Below are 19,780 nucleotides of genomic sequence, written 5' to 3' on the forward strand. Positions count from 1 at the left end.
CTTGAAGCAAAGTGCTTAACCTGAAGCACTATTTCTGGGTGAGCGGAGTCTGTAACCTGAAGCGTATGTAACCTGAAGTGTCTGTAACCCGAGGTACCACTGTACACAGAAAGCTTCATCAAGAATTACTTGCTCTCCTCTTTACTTAAATCTCCCTTTGTGTAGAGATTTTCAAAAGGGTTACATGACAAATCTGAAGATTCATGAACTGTGCAGGCTGTTTATGCTAGCCAGATTTAATATGTTTCCCTCGATGATAGTAAGAGGAAGATATTTAGCTCTCCCAGAAGCAGAGCGTCTCTGCAAATGTGGTAGGCAGGAACCTGATACATCGGAGCGTATATTCTTTTCTTGTCAAAATAAAAAAATTTCTTCCAGTAGCACCTTAAAGACCAACTAACTTAAAGACCAACAACTTTTCTTGTGATTTTGGCATTCATGCCAGAATACAATTGTTAGAGGCCTTACAACCTAACAGGCTCGATTCTATGCCGCCAACGGTTCAGGACCTGCTCTCGGACAGGAATGATCAAATTACTTTGATATTGGCTAAATTTTTTGAGTGCTGTCCATGTGGAAAGACTGGGCCATTATAGAGAGATTTAGTGGTTCTTGACTGGTAAATGATGTGTTAGACTGTATTATTTATGCAAATTGTTATGTTGAATTCGTATTTTCCACAATCTGCATACGGTGTTTGTTTTATAATGTGTGGTTGCTATGCCTAATAAAGGATTGATTGAATTACCATGGAAGCGATCAAAATGGATGGCTACCTAGGATGACTATGAAAAAGGTTCAGGTGGGGTTATGATATGATGCTGTTGAACAGCCACACGAAATCGTTGAGTCAGATTATCTGGGGATACGGAGTGAGATCTCGCCAGCTTGCTGAGGGAACTGAGCTCCACCTCTCTTTTCCATCTAAGAAGCTGTGCAAGGCCTGCAATCAGTACTGGAATGGATTGGTGCCGACAAAGTGAAGCTTAGCCCAGAGAAGGTGGAGGTGCTATGTGTGGTTTGGACAGAGGGGTGCTATTTAACCTGGATGGGGTCACTTTCCCCTCCTTAAAGAACTCCTATCTAATGTTCTATTTCCTGTCTCACCAGCTTAGGCTGGTGAGCCTCAGGTGGCGCAATGGGTGAGCGCATCTGGGTGTTGACCAGAAGGCTGGTGGTTCGAGCCTACCCAGGAGAAAGCTGTGGGCAAGGTTCCTGAAAGGGTCCTTTCCTACTCTTAGATTCTATGATCTACTGTGATACTTATTGGACAGTCTGACCTCAATTATTCACGCACCGGTAAAAACCAAGAGTTAGCGCAAAATACAGCAGCATTTTGCCAACGAAGGTCCGTATAGTTAAAGCTATGGTTTTCCCAGTAGTGATGAATGGAAGTGAGAGCTGGACCATCAAGAAGGCTGATTGCTGAAGAATAGATGCTTTTGAATTCTGGTGCTGGAGGAGACTCTTGAGAGTCCCATGGACTGCAAGAAGATCAAACCTGTCCATTCTGAAGGAAATCAGCCCTGAGTGCTCACTGGAAGGACAGATCCTGAAGCTAAGGCTCCAAGACTTTGACCACCTCATGAGAAGAGAAGACTCCCTGGAAAAGACCCTGATGTTGGGAAAGATGGAGGGCACAAGGAGAAGGGGACGACAGAGGATGAGGTGGTTGGACAGTGTTCTCGAAGCTACCAGCATGAGTTTGACCAAACTGCGGGAGGCAGTGGAAGACAGAAGTGAATGGCGTGCTCTGGTCCATGGGGTCACGAAGAGTTGGACATGACTAAACGACTAAACAACAACAGCAGCAGCATAGTAATTGGGACCCAATGTGGAAGGAGAATGTTGTGCAAATTCCAGAACAGCTATGCTGGCAGCAGGTCTGTTTCTGGCCATAATTCAAAGTCCTGATTTTAACCTGCAAAGTACCAACCGAGGATGGAGAAGAACCTATGGCCTTCCAGATGTTGTTGCACTCCAGCTGTTCCCATTTTACACCCGAGAAATAGAGCATGAGACAGTCACCTCCCCAAACTGCTGTCCATGGCTAAAGAGTTGCAACATCTCCACACAGCCCTCTTGGCAGGGAGCCCGATCCCATTACAGCTGTATGACAGGGAGAAATTCAACAGAAATAGCTTTTCCCAGCATGCTATATCTTTTCCTGTTTTGCAGTGCTTTAAAGAACAGGAGTAAGGGATGCGGGTGGCACTGTGGGTTAAACCACAGAGCCTAGGACTTGCTATCAGAAGGTCGGCAGTTCGAATCCCCGCAACGGGGTGAGCTCCCGTTGCTCAGTCCCAGCTCCTGCCAACCTAGCATTTCCAAAGCACGTCAAAGTGCAAGTAGATAAATAGGTACCACTCCAGCGGGAAGGTAAACGGCGTTTCCGTGCGCTGCTCTGGTTCGCCAGAAGCGGCTTAGTCATGCTGGCCACATGACCCGGAAGCTGTACGCCGGCTCCCTCAGCCAATAAAGCGAGATGAGCACTGCAACCCCAGAGTCGGTCACGACTGGACCTAATGGTCAGGGGTCCCTTTACCTTTACCTAAAGAACAGGAGCTTTGCGCACCACAGGTGGACCCTAGTGTCCCCAGATCGGCAGATCTCTCTCTTCTCTCTTTGCTTATTTCCGCGTCCTGCAATTAATTCCAGCAATCCACAAGGCAGGTGAATGCATCTTCCCATTCTTATGTAACTGCTCTGCTACACTAGTTGCCATGGCAACAATGAAAGCCCCATCAATGCATGTGTAAATCGACACACACTTAGCAACACGCTTGGCTTCCATAAATGGAAAGCTAAACCCCTGTTTTATTCATGCTTTCTTATCAAGTATATTTGGAAAGCAGGCATTAAAATTAGCTAGGGAAGGAGGTTGCTCGAGACAAACGGCGAACCAGAACAATTTACTCTTTTGGGGGGAGCAGTTTTTCCAACAGTATTGAAAAACACATCCCTTTCTCAACTATTTTTCAGCACCGCTTGCAAATTCATTTGCTTTGCCCCTTCTCCTGCCTTCCCCACTGTGATGGCCTGGGAAACCGATTCAGAGGCTGAACCGGAGGAATCCCAGCCTGCACAGGAGTCCCCGCCTCCAGGGCCGGCTGAACTGGGGCAGGGTCTTGATTCTGAAGCGCCTGCACCTGTGCCGGATCCTCAGGAGCAGGCACCAGGTGAATCCATTCTGGCTCCGGAGGTGGTTGAGGACTCAGTGCCTACAGGTGAGTCTCCCCCTGGGTCCAGTAACCCTTCAGCCTCTCCTGAACTGCAGAGGCTCAGGGCAGAGAGGCGAAGGGAACTGGTTTCTCCCAGGAGGAGTGCTCGCCTTTTTTTTTTATAATATATTTTTATTGCTTTTTTCCAGTTATCATATCAAACATCAAAAGAAGAAAGAAGAAAAGAAAAACAAAAGAAATCCAACTTTCAATTACATTTTTCCATGACTTATTGGACTTCCCCACATCTCCCTCACCCTGCTTTCTTAACAATAAAATGTCAGCAAATTAATGGCTTGTTTCGTGTGTTATTAATATTTTCAAATAATTCTCTTTTAGGTTCAAAATACTTATTATCAATTTACTTTTACTTTAAACTAAACACAATATTATTTTAAACTTTAGTCCTTTCCAGGTCATATCTTAATTTCCAATATACAAAATCTTATTACTGGAGCTTAGTTTCCCAGGTCATGCAAATTATTGGCATTCATATAACTTGTAATATTTTTGTAAATAGTCTTTGAATTTTTTCCAGTCCTCCTCCGTTGTTTCTTCTCCCAAATCTCGGATTCTGCCAGTCATTTCGTCCAGTTCCATATAGTCCATCAATTGCATATGCCACTCCTCCAGTGTGGGCAAATTTTGTGTCTTCCAGTGCTTTGCGATAAGTATCCTTGCTGCTGTTGTTGCATACATAAAAAATACTCTATCTTTCTTTAACACTTTCTGGCCGACAATGCCCAAAAGGAAGGCCTCTGGTTTCTTAGGAAAGGTATACTTAAATACCTTTTTTAACTCATTGTAAATCATTTCCCAGAAAGCCTTTACCCTTGGGCAGGTCCACCAGAGGTGGAAGAATGTCCCATCCGCCTCCTTACATTTCCAGCATTTGTTATCAGACAAATGGTATATTTTAGCAAGCTTGACTGGAGTCATGTACCACCTGTATATCATTTTCAGAATGTTTTCTTTCAAGGCACTACATGCCGTAAATTTCATACCGGTGGTCCATAACCTTTCCCAGTCCTCAAACATAATGTTATGCCCAATGTCTTGAGCCCATTTTATCATGGCGGATTTGACTGTCTCATCCTGAGTGTTCCATTTAAGCAGCAAGTTATACATTCTCGAAAGTACCTTTGTCTTTGGTTCTAACAATTCTGTCTCTAATTTCGATTTTTCCACCTGGAATCCTGTTTTTTTGTCCAACTTAAACATCTCTTGAATTTGAGCATAATGAAACCAGTCTTGCACCTTATGCTTTACTTTTTCATAGCTCTGTAATCTCCAATTGTCGCCTATTTTTTCTAACATTTCCCCATATTTCAACCAACCGGTCTCCATATTGGGTCTTTTTCGGGCCTTAGCCTCCACTGGTGATAGCCACCTCGGGGTCTTACTTTCTAATAAGTCTTTGTATTTTATCCAGACCATAAATATTGCTTTTCTGACAATATGGTTTTTAAATGTTTTGTGAATCTTAACCTTGTCGTACCACAAATATGCATGCCACCCAAAAACATTGTCAAACCCCTCTAGATCTAGGACATCAGTGTTTTCCAGTAACAGCCAATCTTTCATCCAGCAGAAGGCTGCAGCTTCATAGTATAACCTTAAGTCTGGCAGGGCAAACCCCCCTCTTTCTTTTGCATCAGTTAGTATTTTGAATTTTATCCGGGGCTTTTTGCCCTGCCAGACAAACTTCGAAATATCCTTCTGCCATTTACCAAAACATTCAGCTCTGTCCACAATCTGAAGGGCCTGAAACAAAAACAACATCTTTGGCAATACATTCATTTTTACTGCTGCAATTCTACCCAACAAGGAAAGTTTCAATCTTGACCATCAGGAGGAGTGCTCGCCTTAAGGCCAGGAGAGGTAGGTCTCCTGGGGGCCGGGACCGCCCCTGGCCTCAGAGAAGATAAAGGCCAGTCAGCCCGGTCCCAGGTTGCGGGAGCAACGTCGTTGATGAGCTGTTTCGGCCAGCATCCAGTCCTGTTTCCCCCAGTGTTCCTGTCCCCGCCCGGCTTCCTGCTTCGGACCTCACCTCGCTCCTTGTGAACTGTTTCCAGCCCAGTGACCCAGGACCGGACTTTGACTACGCCAACGGTAACCTTCCCTCCGGGACCAGCACACCCTCCTTCATCGACTCTCAATGATGTACCACACAGCTCAGTCTTGCTGACTATCGTGCTCTCATCTCATTCATTTTTCGATCCCTGGTTGCCCTATCTTTCCATTGACTTTTGCCCACAGGGACATCATCTTGTAGCTCAGGGTGAAAAGCCTTTCGGTGGCGAGGGCCATGTTCCTTCTGGGAAGCCTTCCAGGGGCCACCAGGCACCATCAGGGCTGTCTTAAGCATATCCGGCACTGTGGTGCAAAGCTCCCCCCGGAAACCCCCCGTTTCCCAAAGTTTTTTTAATAATAATAATACATTTTTATTTATGCCTTGCGCTTCCCGATTCAAAAACCGGGCTCACGGCGGCTAACAACAAATTTAAAACACTCCAAAACACTTAATTATAAATTATAAAATACAGTATAAAAACACGAATAACAATAAAATTCAAAAATCAATTAGATAATCCCCAGGGCTAGCTGGCTGAATTGGTCCTATTTGAGCCAGCGAGGATGCCAGGGGAGAATTAGCTGTGGGGTCTCAGAGGTGATCTTCATAGAAGGGGAGAAGGAGGGAAGAGAAGGGAAATAAAAGATCAGGCTGAATTCAGATTAAAAGCCAGGGGGAATAGCTCTGTCTTACAGGCCCGGCGGAAGGAGGTTAAATCCTGAAGGGCCCTAGTCTCATGGCACAGAGCATTCCACCAGACCGGAGCCATCACTGAGAAGGCCCTGGCCCTGGTGGAGGATAGTCTGACTTCCTTAGGGCCTGGGACCTCTAAACTATGGTTATTCAGGGACCTTAAGGTCCTTTGCGGGGCAGACCAGGAGAGGCGATCCAGTAGATACGAGGACCGTAGATAGGGAGGACAGCGCTGCCGGCGGGGCTGGAGGAGGCGGCCAGCGGCTGGAGGGCAGCTCCACTGATGGGGAAGAGGAGGAGGCTAGATGTGGCGCCTCCCAGCTCAGCTAGCCGCTCACCTCCCTGTTTCACCCGAAGGCGAGCACTCCTCCTGCGAGTACTCAGGTCTCTCCTTCTCTCAGACCTTAGTTTCTGCAGCTCGGGAGACGGCAGTGGGTTACTAGACCCAGAGGTGGCCTCAGCCTCTCCTGACCCAACTGGTAGTGGAGCAGCTGTAAGTGATGGCCCAGCTGGAGGCAACGAGGTAATCCCCACATCTGGAACCAGGGCAGGCTCAGGCCCCTGACTCGGCCCTGCTGGTGCTTGTTGCAGGGGAACCTGTGCAGACTGGGACTCTTCAGGATCAGGCCCCAGACCTGGTTCAGATGATGCCTGAGGCAAAGGATCCAGTGCAGACTGAGATTCCTCTGGTTCCGAGTCTGAGCTCGAGTCCCAGGCCATCATCTGTGATTTGTGGCTACCACATCTGCTACCACATCACAATCCCCGATGCTGAAAACATCCACCGCCTTTCCTTACATGGCGCTGAACAAGTGATGGAAGCCAATAGCTCTGCAGAAAATTGTCTCGCACCCCCACATCACTTCCCTAAAGTTATTGCAATAAATAATGGGGGAAGTCCCCTCTCTCTCGGCTCAATGATGGGGATCACAGCCTTCATCTTCTTGCCATTTTCCAGGAACCTGGAAATTTCTGGGACTTTCACAAGCACATGGCTTTGGCCATGTGTCTAGGGCAGCTGTTTACCAGCTCCATCTGGTACGTAGGCTGAGACCCTACCTGCCCGCAGACTGTCTCGCCGGAGTGGTGCATGCTCTGGTTATCTCCCGCTTGGACTACTGCCATGTGCTCTATGTCAGTGTTTCCCAACCGGTGTTCCGCGGCACACTACTGTGCCGTGAGACATCGGCTGGTGTGCCGTGGGAGGGAGGCGGGCGAGTCGGGCGGCGAGAGGCGGCGGCGGCGAGGATCCGCGTCGAGCCGGGGGCGGCGGGGCAGCGCGCGCAAAAGGGAGGAGCGCGAGACAGCGGAGGAGGAGGAGGCCGGCATGTCCGGGCAGCAGCAGCAACAGCAGCAGCAGCAACTCCCGGCGCCGGCTCCTCAAGCCCCGCCGCCGCCCCCTCCTCCGCCCGCTATCGCCGCCACCACCACAACAGCCGCCGCCGCCTCAGCTGCCCTCGCTCTGCTGCCTCCTCCCACCCCGGCAAGGGGGAGGGAAAAAACTTTCACTTTTGTGCGTCCCTCCCGGCGTGACGCTGCGCGCTGACGTCACGGGGCGGGGCTTTAATGGTGGTGTGCCGCGAGATTTTTTTCCGGTAAACAGGTGTGCCGTTGCCCAAAAACGTTTGGGAAACACTGCTCTATGTGGGGCCACCTTTGAAGGTGACCCAGAAACTACAACTAATCCAGAATGCGGCAGCTAGACTGGTGACTGGGAGCGGCCGCCGAGACCATATAACACCGGTCTTGAAAGACCTACATTGGCTCCCAGTACGTTTCCGAGCACAATTCAAAGTGTTGGTGCTGACCTATAAAGCCCTAAACGGGCTCGGTCCAGTATATCTGAAGGAGCGTCTCCACCCCCATCGTTCTGCTCGGACAGAAGTCCTGTATCAATTCCTCTTCACCTTTCCTTCCGGTAATGCCATCTATTGCAAAGCACATGGTGCGATATCATGGTTTTGCGAGTTTCCTGGCTCCCAGAAACGGCAGCCAACGACTTGGAGCCAGGACAGTGACAACATGGTGATGTTACATCCCATATTTTGGCATTCATTTCATGTTACAGTGGTGCCCCACAAGACGAATGCCTCGCAAGACGGAAAACTCGCTAGACGAAAGAGTTTTCCGTTTTGGAGGTGCTTCGCAAAATGAATCTCCTATGGGCTTGCTTCACAAGACGACAATGTCTTGCGAGTTCCTGCTGGTTTTTTCCCCTTCCCCCCCTTTTTCTAAGCCGCTAAGCCGCTTATCAGCTGATCCGATCAGCAGATAAGCCGCTAAAAGCCGCTAAAAGCCGCTAATAGCGCTAATAGCGCTAATCCGCTAATCCGTCAATGGGCTTGCTTCGCAAGATGAAAAAACCGCTAGACGAAGAGAATCACAGAACGGATTCTTTTCGTCTTGTGAGGCACCACTGTACAGGGAAGGAAGATGTGCAGCTTTGAGTGTAGGGATGGGCGAACTGTAAGCTTCTCCCATTTTCTATCAAATGGGATAGTTCTATCAAACTATCAAATTTCACCACAATTCTGCATTTCTTTTAAATTCCTCATGAAAATTCATCAGTATTTTAGTGGCGATTCCCCCCCCCCCAAATTCACATGTTTGCAAAGCGATTTGCCCCCAATTGAATACATTTTTGCATGTTAATTTCACTAATATATACATCTATATGCATACTTTACCCCACATCACCTTGCCGACAAAGGTCCGTATAGTTAAAGCTATGGTTTTCCCAGTAGTGATGTATGGAAGTGAGAGCTGGACCATAAAGAAGGCTGATCGCCGAATAATTGATGCTTTTGAATTATGGTGCTGGAGAAGACTCTTGAGAGTCCCATGGACTGCAAGAAGTCCAAACCTGTCCATTCTGAAGGAAATCAGCTCTGAGGGCTCACTGGAAGGACAGATCCTGAAGCTGAGGCTCCAATACTTTGGCCACCTCATGAGAAGAGAAGACTCCCTGGAAAAGACCCTGATGTTGGGAAAGATTGAGGGCACAAAGAGAAGGGGATGACAGAGGATGAGATGGATGAATAATGTTCTTGAAGTTACGAACATGAGTTTGACTAAACTGCGAGGGGCAGTGGAAGACAGGAGTGCCTGGCGTGCTCTGGTCCATGGGGTCACGAAGAGTCGGACATGACTAAACAACAACAACACACATTTTTGTACACATTGCTTAGCTGGAGAGCTGCATTGCAAAATTCAGAGAAGTGCGAATTTTGAAGGGCAGCTGCGTTTTGGTTCACATATTGTTTTAGGAACGTGCAGATTAAGAAAGTTCATCTTTAAATGCAAACTGAAACAAATTTCCTCCCTCTCACTACTTGAGTGGGAGCCATGTGGCAGCTGTAGCATCTAGGCCTGGCTTTACCACTGAAATAAGTGACAAGAAGGCTCTCGTGGTGGCAATGTAGCTCACCTAGTGCAGAAGAGGAGCCAAGAAACTCAATAGGCTGATCCCATATGAAGCATCTCAAGGAAGGTCCAAAATCAGAGTTGATTTTCTAGCGGTTGGAAGTTGGCCACCTTCTATTTGTGCACAGATATGTGCCGGGCTCTGTTGTTGGGCAACCTGGTTCTATGGCAACAGTTGCCAAGTGGTCCATGTCCAAGAACAATTCCAGGAGATTCAGGATTCCAGGCCTTCAGAGCTCTGAGACTAGACTCCCCATCAGTACCAATGGGGTCAAGCCAAGCGTAATAATATTTGCTGGCTCACACTGATGTGGGAAAAGAGCCACCTATTTCATTGCCCAAGTGAAAAACAGACTAAAATAAACAGAGTGTGGTGGGTGAGAAAATAGTCTCAAAGTTACGCATAGCTCCGCAAAGGAGGTACGTTGGAGTGTGTCCACATCAACTGCCAAATTAATTTGTGCCTTTGTGTCGGGAAGTTGTGGTAGCTCTGATTCTTCCCAAAAGAGGCTTCCATGGCCACAATGAAATGACTTCTCCTTTGGTCTCCTCAGCAGTCCCCAATAAGGACCCACACAAGGCATTTTTGCTACCTGGGTTTGGAACCAGAATGGGAAGATTCCACTCTCTAACACACAGAAGAGAGACATGAAAACAAATAACCAAGTCTTTCAACACCGGGGTAAAACAAAGCCCCCTAGCAGTTGCATTCTGCGCTAGCTGCAGCTTCCAAACCAGGTACAAGGCTAGCTCCCCACACAGTGCATTACAGTAGTCTAGCCATGGTTAGCATCTCTGGCCACTTTGTGGAAGGCTCTCTCCAGGGAAACACACCTGGCACCATCATCTGCTTTCCATCGTCTTTTTTGCTCACTCGGGCCTTGGATAACTAAGCTAGCCTCTATGGCCATGTTCACCATAGTCTTAGCCTGATGGCAGAAGCATAACCCAGAGCAGTGATGGCCAAACCTGGCCCTCCAGCCATTTTGGGACTACAGTTCCCATCATCCCTGACCACTGGTCCTGTTAGCTAGGGATGATGGGAGTTGCAGTCCCCAAACAGCTGGAGGGCCACGTTTGGCCATCACTGACCTAGAGGAAGCCAGTCTAACCTCTCTTGGAAGAGCATTCTGCAGTAGAGGAGAAGCCACTGAAAAGGATCGCTCTTGTGTCACCTGTGCTTCTGATGTTAATGGGATGGAGAGAAGGTACATACCCAAAGGACCTAGGAAGGTTCATCTAGAGCAGTGGTTCTCAACCTGTGGGTTCCCAGATGATGTTGGACTACAACTCCCATCATTCCTAGCCAGCATGACCCAGTGGTCAGGGATGATGGGAGTTGTAGTCCAACAACACCTGGGGACCCACAGGTTGAGAACCACTGTTCTAGAGAGACATGATAGAGAGGGTTCAAGAGCTGCATTTACTAATCCACCCCTGCAATATAGACCCCATACCCCCTCACTGTTCCCCACGAGGGTCCTCACTCCCCCCCACCGCCCTAAAAACAAACAAGCAGAGATCCTTTCTGTCTTTGCAGTATCGGTGAAGAATGACGTGGGCATTTGGCACTGAGAACAAATGAGGGACGGCAGTGCAGCCACTTTCTTGCCTCTTTGGCTCTCTCCAAGCGCACGCTGAGTGTGCTAAAAATGGCCTGTGAGAGAGGAAGGCGCAGCGATACCATTTAGAGTCTGGGTCAGCCCTGCTGTGTGAGGTTTTGGACGATGGAAAGTTCCAGGGGCCACGTACAAAACGTCTATAAAAGAAGCCAAGCTCGTTCCTGCAGCTTCACCCTGGGATCTATGTTCGTTGTGAGAGTTAGCTGTGAGATGAAGGGTCCCATGTGGGCAAGGCATAGGCTGTCATGGTTCACTTGCATTCCAGAAGCGCATCAGATGTGTGCTTCCTCACACTTTACGGGGCAATTCCTCCACCACTGTTTCCTGCAGCAAACATGCTATGTGTGAATGGTAGTTAGCCACATACATGTGCCAAAGGGATGCAAGTGGCGCTGCCGTCCAGACCATGGATCCTCCTGGGCTTGCCGATCAGAAGGTCAGTGGTTCAAATCCCCGCAACGAGGTGAGCCCCTGTTGCTCTGTCCCAGCTCCTGCCAACCTAACAGTTTGAAAGCATGCCAGTGCAAGTAGATAAATAGGTACCACTCCAGCGGGAAGGTAAACGGCTTTTCCATGTGCTCTGATTTCCATCACGGTGTTCTGTTGTGCCAGAAGGGGTTTAGTCATGCTGGCTGCATTACCTCAAAAGCTGTCTGTGGGCAAACACTGGCTCCCTCGGCCTGAAAGCGGGATGAGCACCGCAACCCCATAGTCGCCATTGACTGGACTGAACCGTCCAGGGGTCCTTTACCTTTACAGTTTTGAGAAGGATTTCTAAGGCAGAGGTGGCACCTAGAAGTCAGTCCTAGGTTCTTAACTGTTCTGGCTCATGGATAATTCTTTAGGGACACTTTGCGTTTTAAGATACACCCACATGGATAGCCCCCAAAAGCCAGCACTTGGATACAGAACACTACATTGCTGAGTTTGCTTCCTTGACCCAAAGTTGGCCAGAGTTAGGAGGAGAGAGAAAGAGGAAGGACATTTCTCTTGCAGTTGTCAGATTAATGAGCATTTAGCTGGTGTGCAATTGCCATTTAACCAACAAGTAAAGGTAAAGGTAAAGGGACCCCTGACCATTAGGTCCAGTCGTGACTGACTCTGGGGTTGCGGCGCTCATCTCGCATTATTGGCCGAGGGAGCCAGCGTACAACTTGTGGGTCATGTGGACAGCATAACTAAGCCGCTTCTGGCGAACCAGAGCAGCGCACGGAAAAGCCGTTTACCTTCCCGTCGGAGCAGTACCTATTGATCTACTTGCACTTTGACGTGCTTTCGAACTGCTAGGTTGGCAGGAGCTGGGACTGAGCAACTGGAGCTCACCCCGTCGTGGGGATTCGAACCGCCCTGATTGGCTAGGTTGCCCGACAAGCATGCATTGCATGTTTAGGAATAAGAATGTAAGAAAGTGAGAAGCGCCTGGTGGGTGAGGCGAATGGCGTATCCTGTTCTCGCAGAGGCCAAAAACAGACCTAAGAGAAACCAGTAAGCAGGACTGGCAGAGCAGAGGCCTCTCTCCTCCTGTGGTTTCCAGCAACTGATATTCAGAAGTATTGCTGCCTCCGACTGAGAGAGGGGGGCAGAGCAGAGCCCTTGTGGTTCACAGTTTATGAGCTTAAAGTGTGGAACGCTGTTGTGGCTGCAGCAAACAGGACTGTTGCATGATGTGCAAAAGTGACTCTTTGGCAAGAGTGGAGAGAGCCCTTTTCAGCCCAAGGGTTACATTCCTTTGTAAAGATCTTCCATGGGCCTTATACCACCAGTGGGTGCAACAAAAGTGGTGGGGTCAGCCCCCTGAAGGAGCGTCTCTACCTCTGTCGTTCAGCCCGGACACTGAGGTCCAGCTCCAAAGGCCTTCTGGCGGTTCCCTCCCTGTGAGAAGTGAGGTTACAGGGAACCAGGCAGAGGGCCTTCTCGGTGGTGGCACCTGCCCTGTGGAATGCCCTCCCGTCAGATGTCAAGGAAATAAACAACTACAGTGGTACCTCAGATTACAGACACTTCAGGTTACAGATGCTTCAGGTTATAGACTCCACTAACCCAGAAATAGTACCTCGGGTTAAGAACTTTGCTTCAGGATGAGAAGAGAAATCACACGGCAGCAGCGGGAGGCCCCATTAGCTAAAGTGGTACCTCAGGTTAAGAACAGTTTCAGGTTAAGAACGGACCTCCAGAACGAATTAAGTTCTTAACCCGAGGTACCACTGTATCTGACTTTTAGAAAGCATCTGAAGGCAGCCCTGTTTAGGGAAGTTTTTAATGTTTGATGTTTTTTCATGTCTTTAATATTCTGTTGGAAGCCGCCCAGAGTGGCTGGGGAAACCCAGCCAGATGGGCGGGGTATATATAATAAAGAGGCTTTGTGGGCACCAACAGAAGACCTCAAAGATGCCTATGGGAGCTGTATTGGTGACTCCTGATGCAGCAAATCACTGCTATTGAAGTAGAGCCAGCGTGGTGTAGTGGTTAAGAGTGGTAGTCTTGCAATCTGGTGAACTGGGTTCGATTCCCCAGCTGCTGGGTGACCTTGGGCCAGTCACACTTCTTTGAAGTCTCTCAGCCCCACTCACCTCACAGAGTGTTTGTTGTGGGGGAGGAAGGGAAAGGAGAATGTTAGCCGCTTTGAGACTCCTTCGGGTAGTGATAAAGCGGGATATCAAAACCAAACTCCTCTTCTTCTTCCCCTTGTCCAAATCTTTCCTTGGCAATGTCTCTCCTGCCCCCCCCCGTTCCACCTTCCCCCACCCCTGATCCTGAATATTATCTTTATGGCTCACGCAGTAAATAGGCGCACATTTCTTGAGATGCATTCTTCTGAGGCATTCATACACTTTAGGTTAATTAGAAACAGCCCAAACACTGAAACAAGGAAGGAGAGAGCAAAGTGGGGCGGGAGCCTGAATCATACATAGATGATAAAATGACTCTTTTAAGTAAATGGAACAGAACATCCAGCTCCTTCAGAAACTTATAAATTAATGGTAAGTCCAAAGAGAATGCATTAGGCTTGAAGATAATTGGAATTCTGAGCTGCTAGCAAGAAGGCAGACAACCCAAGGATGAATTCCTTCCACAAAATAAATTGCCAGGAATACAGCTCTTCATTGTACAGATCAGATTTGCTAAGGACAGAAATGATGGGGGCAGGCGGTGGGCGAGATCAGGCCTTCACTTTGCGAGTATAATTGTGGCTTAATAAAAGGCATCGGAAAATTATTGTGATGGAGCCATAATACAGGCTTGTCGGGGAATTTGGCCAAAGCTCAGCAGCAGAAGTAGTGAAGTGAATCATCACAGAAGGAGGGCAAAAGGGGGTACAGATTTGCATAAAATTTGTGCACCCACATTTATCACATTTGTGGCCCCTTACTAGTGGGACATGGGTGGCGCTGTGGGTTAAACCACAGAGCCTAGGACTTGCCGATCAGAAGGTCGGCAGTTCGAGTGAGCTCCCGTTGCTCGGTCCCTGCTCCTGCCAACCTAGCAGTTCGAAAGCACGTCAAAGTGCAAGTAGATAAATAGGTACCGCTCTGGCAGGAAGGTAAACGACGTTTCCGTGCGCTGCTCTGGTTCGCCAGAAGCGGCTTAGTCATGCTGGCCACATGACCCGGAAGCTGTACGCCGGCTCCCTCGGCCAGTAAAGCGAGATGAGCACCGCAACCCCAGAGTCGGCCACGGCTGGACCTAATGGTCAGGGGGTCCCTTTACCTTTACCTTTACTAGTGCAATACAGCTGTCAGGGCCGTCTTACCCATAGGCGTTAGGGGTATGGGGCACCTGGGCACCGGGCTCTCAGGGGCACCAGGCCGAGAGTCCGGGGTCGAGATTTGGAGTCCAGGGATTGTGAAGGGTCGACAGTCACTGTCGAGTGGAGCAGAACCTGTCGGAGCGCCACAGCACTTCTGCTGTGGGCGAGTGAGACGCTGAGGCAGTTGGCTGGCTCCACCCTCCTGTGAACCTGGGATTGGTGGGCCGTCGAGAGGCCCACCCAGCGCAGGATGCTTACATGAGGTGCCTGACTTCATTCAGTTGCCACCGCTGCCTTGGGCTCAACTGTTGTGTTGTTGCACTGGGCTCTGCTTACCCACGTCTTGCTCTGCTGCTGTCACCATCTTGGGCTCCTCTGTTGTTGTTGAGAGGCGGTCGGCCAGGCCATCTCCGCTGTGCCGTGCATGCCTTGCCGGCATGCCCTAAAAAAAGGTCAACAACTTTGGGCAACCTGGGGTGTGTGTGTGTGCTGGGCGGATCTTTGCACCCCGGCGCCGCATATGCTTAAGACGGCCCTAAAAGCCATTTACTGCCCTCCTTCCTGCTGTGATGGCCTGGGACTTGGGCTCAGACTTGGAACTGGATGAGTCTCAGTCTGCACAGGATTTTCTGCCTCAGGCGGCATCTGAACCAAGTCTGGGGCCTGATCCTGAAGAGTCCCAGTCTGCACAGGTTCCCCTGAAACAAGCACCAGCTGGGCCGAGTCAGGGGCCTGAGCCTGCCCTGGCTCCAGATGCAGGGATGACCTCGTTGCCTTCAGGTGGGCCATCACTTACTGCTGCTCCACTACCAGTTGGGTTAGGAGAGGCTGAGGCGGCCTCTGGGTCTAGTAACCCACTGACATCTCCTGAGCTGCAGAGACTGAGGTCTGAGAGAAGGAGAGACCTGAATACTCGCAGGAGGAGTACTCACCTTCGGGTGAAACAGGGAGGTGAGTCACTGGGGGGATCAGGACTGACCGTTACCCCATCAGAGATAAAAGGCTGTTGGACCCCGCCCCAGGTTGCAGGAGCAACATTGCTGCTTGCTGGAACCTGCCTGAGACTCTGTGCCCGACCTAAAACAAATGATGATAATTGTTTCTACATGTGCATCAGAACATACCTAAAAATGCAGATTTTATGTAAAGTGGTGTCCTCTCTTGTCCTGTTTTTGAGTGATGCGCAAGGGACCACTTATCCAAATTTACAGGATATCAGCCTCTCTCCAAGTGTACAGCCGGGAAGCAGCATTTATTTTTGGCAGAGGAGCGATAGAATGGTCCATGGAACGGCCATTCTTCACTCTCCCATATTCCAAGGAAGCAGCAACAGCAGAAAGCTGGCATGGGATGGCCAGGCATTCATGATGCTGTTTTATTCTGCTAAGATAAAATTATAGCTTTCAAAAGATAGTCTCTTTTGGAGTGCATCACACCCCTCATTTTTTCTCTCTTTTTTACTGTTGATGTTCCTTGTCTGTTTTGTTGACAATCAGTGAAATGGCAGGCTGTCGATTTGCTAATAAATTGATTTGATGGTGGTTAAAGAGAAGCAGTCTTAAGTCAGCCACATTTCTCTCTGTACACCTGTGTGTGGAGTGCACATATAATGCCCAGCTTCTTGTTGTATGGACCTTACACTCTATTTCATGGGTAGGTAAACTAAGGCCCGGGAGCCGGATGTGGCCCAATCGCCTTCTAAATCTGGCCCACAGACAGTCCAGGAATCAGCGTGTTTTTAGATGAGTAGAACGTGCCTTTTTATTTAAAATGCATCTCTGGGTTATTTGTGGGGCCTGCCTGGTGTTTTTACATAAGTAGAATGTGTGCTTTTATTTAAAATGCATCTCTGGGATATTTGTGGGGCATAGGAATTCATTCATATTTTTTTCCAAAATATAGTCCGGCCCCCCACAAGGTCTGAGGGACGGGTGGACCGGCCCCCTGCTGAAAATGTTTGCTGACTCCTGCTCTATCCCATACCCTCCAACACTTCTCTGATGAAAATAGGGACATCCTATTCCATCATCATCACCATCATCATTTTATACCCCACCCATCTGAGTGGGTTCCCCCAGCCACTCTGGGCAGCTACCATGACAGATCTTTTTTTTAAAACAAGTACAGGGAAAGCATTAAAAAGTGTGATTTGCAACCTGCCATCTAATGTGGCCCTACCTTCTCATCCCCACCTTATTTTGCTATGCCTACATGCAGCTTGCAGCAAGAGGAAGCTAACGGGGTGTGTACAGGGAAGTCAACACATTTAAAAAGAAAAGAAAAGAGAAGAGAAGGGAGACAGCTGAGCTGGTAATGGTGAAAGCTCCTTGATTGCAAAATAGTTTTGTCTTCCCCCGTGAGAAATCGTGTCCTCTTAACAGAGAGCACATGTTGTGGTGAAATCACTAAGACTGACCTTGTGTGGGTGGGAAGAAGAGGAGTTTGGATTTGATATCCCGCTTTATCACTACCCTAAGGAGTCTCAAAGGGACGCGGGTGGCGCTGTGGGTTAAACCACAGAGCCTAGGACTTGCTGATCAGAAGGTCGGCGGTTCAAATCCCCGCGACGGGGTGAGCTCCCGTTGCTCAGTCCCTGCTCCTGCCAACCTAGCAGTTCGAAAGCACGTCAAAGTGCAAGTAGATAAATAGGCACCGCTCCAGTAGGAAGGTAAACGGCGTTTCCGTGCGCTGCTTTGGTTCGCCAGAAGCGGCTTAGTCATGCTGGCCACATGACCCGGAAGCTGTACGCCGGCTCCCTCGGCCAGTAAAATGAGATGAGAGCCACAACCCCAGAGTCGGTCGTGACTGGACCTAAAGGTCCCTTTACCTTTAAGGAGTCTCAAAGCGGCCAACGTTCTCCTTTCCCTTCCTCCCCTACAACAAACACTCTGTGAGGTGAGTGGGGCTGAAAGACTTCAGAGAAGTGTGACTAGACCAAGGTCACCCAGCAGCTGCATGTGGAGGAGTGAGGAATCGAACCCAGTTCACCAGATTACAAGTCCACTGCTCTTAACCACTACACCACACTGGCTCTCCCACACTGGGAGCGATTGGATAAACACAACAACCTGATTGGTGGTCCCTCGGTTGCTGGGGTAATTCTGGTCAATGGGATCGTACATGCATTAGCCGAGGAACCTATATACACTGCTGCACATTGCGTTGAGCTTCCTCTTTTCGCCTCGTGCATCGGTTCAATATATATTTAGGGTCTTGCTATGACCTTGCTATGCCGTTGTGGGTTGTCTGTTTTTGGGACAGGGGCCCAGTAGGAATTTTCCCATTTGGCTGATTGGCTGTTGCCACTTGGGTTTCGCCTGCCGCATAGCAAATCTTCACAACTTTGTAAGGTTTGGCGGTTAGGCATTGGTTCAAGGTGGAGAGGAGGGGAGGTTGTCACAGTCCAGCTCCAAGGCCCTTCTGGTGGTTCCCTCTCTGCGAGAAGTGAGGTTACAGGGAACCAGGCAGAGGGCCTTCTCGGTGGTGGCACCTGCCCTGTGGAAAGCCCTCCCAGCAGATGTCAAGGCAATAAACAACTATCTGACTTTTAAAAGACAACTGAAGGCGGCCCTGTTTAGGGAAGTTTTTAATGTCTGATGCTGTATTGTTTTTAATATTCAGTTGGAAGCTGCCCAGAGTGGCTGGGGAAACCCAGCCAGATGGGTGGGGTATAAATAAATAAATTATTATTATTATTATTATTATTATTATTATTATTATTATTATTGAAGTTTATAAATTCATGTCTCCCGTGGACGGAGAAAAGTTTTTCTCCCTCTCTCATAATGCTAGAAGTTTTGCCCAATCAATGAAGACTCAGGACAGGTAGAAGAAAGTCCTTCTTCACTTGTTGTTGTTGTTTAGTCATTTAATCGTGTCCGACTCTTCGTGACCCCATGAACCAGAGCCTGCCAGGCATTCCTGCCTTCCACTGCCGCCCGCAGTTTGGTAAAACACATGCTGGTCGCTTCGAGAACACTATCCAACCATCTTGTCCTCTGTCGTCCCCTTCTCCTTGTGCCCTCAATCTTTCCCAGCATCAGGGTCTTTTCCAGGGAGTCTTCTCTTCCCATGAGGTGGCCAAAGTCTTGGAGCCTCAGCTTCAGGATCTGTCCTTCCAGTGAGCACTCAGGGCTGATTTCCTTCAGAATGGATAGGTTTGATCGTCTTGCAGTCCATGGGACTCTCAAGAGTCTCCTCCAGCACCATAATTCAAAAGCATCCATTCTTCGGCGATCAGCCTTCTTTATGGTCCAGCTCTCACTTTATGGTCCTTCTTCACTTAGAGCATAATTAATCTGTGGAACTCTCTGCCACAGGAGGCAGTGATGACCACCAACTTGGACGGCTTTAAAAGAGGAATAGACATCTTCACGGAGGATAAAGCTGTAAACTAGCCGTCTAAGCTACTCTCTGCCTTTGCTATCAGAAGCAGCAACGCTTCTGAATACCAGTTGCTGGAAACCACAGGAAGAGAGAGTGCTCCTGTATTCGAATCCTGATTGCAGGTTACCACTGTGGGAACAGAATGCTGGACTAGATGGGCATTGGTCTGATCCAGCAGGCACTTATTATGTTCTTGGCTGCAGCTCAGTATGGTGAGGGCATAAAAATGCTTGGGAGGGCCAGAGTTGGGATGAATTTGTCTTGCGTGAACCAGGGCAGCAGAAGACAGCGAATTTCTCATGTTCATTTGACCCCCAGCAGCAGGTCCCGTGGTTAACATCGTCCGCACAGCTGTATTTATAGGCTGTTCTCTCTTGCTCTTTTCCCAAAGAGATCTCTGGAAGCTCAGGCGATTCCACCAGCATTAATTGCCAAGTGAGAAGAAAATATGTTGACAAGCGTCCCTTGTCATATCACACTTTCAGCACATGCTGAGGACGGAAAGTGCAAACTGATTAGGGAGTTATGGGGAACATTTAACCGACACGCTCGCATTTATTTCGTACACAAACAAATCTCCTTTCTTCACGTCTTCATGGGAAAGCAAGCACCT

At 48.8% G+C, this 19,780-nt stretch overlaps 1 protein-coding gene across 5 annotated transcripts in view; it reads right to left on the bottom strand.

Moving 5' to 3' along the window:
• Positions 1-19,780, bottom strand: part of SLC45A4 (solute carrier family 45 member 4) — a 133,452-nt gene that overhangs the window by 103,754 nt on the left and 9,918 nt on the right. For 2 of the 5 annotated variants that reach the window (XM_081204580.1, XM_081204570.1), the window contains exon 1: positions 9,416-9,555. The exons of 2 other annotated variants lie outside the window; for them this stretch is intronic. The gene's annotated coding sequence lies outside the window, so the exon portion shown is untranslated. Of the gene's footprint in view, positions 1-9,415; positions 9,556-19,780 lie in introns of those variants that run through there. One more of the 5 variants, XM_081204573.1, reaches the window with a different exon arrangement.

The sequence above is a fragment of the Podarcis bocagei genome (assembly GCF_964188305.1).
Source record: "Podarcis bocagei genome assembly, chromosome: 8".
NCBI lineage: Eukaryota > Metazoa > Chordata > Lepidosauria > Squamata > Lacertidae > Podarcis > Podarcis bocagei.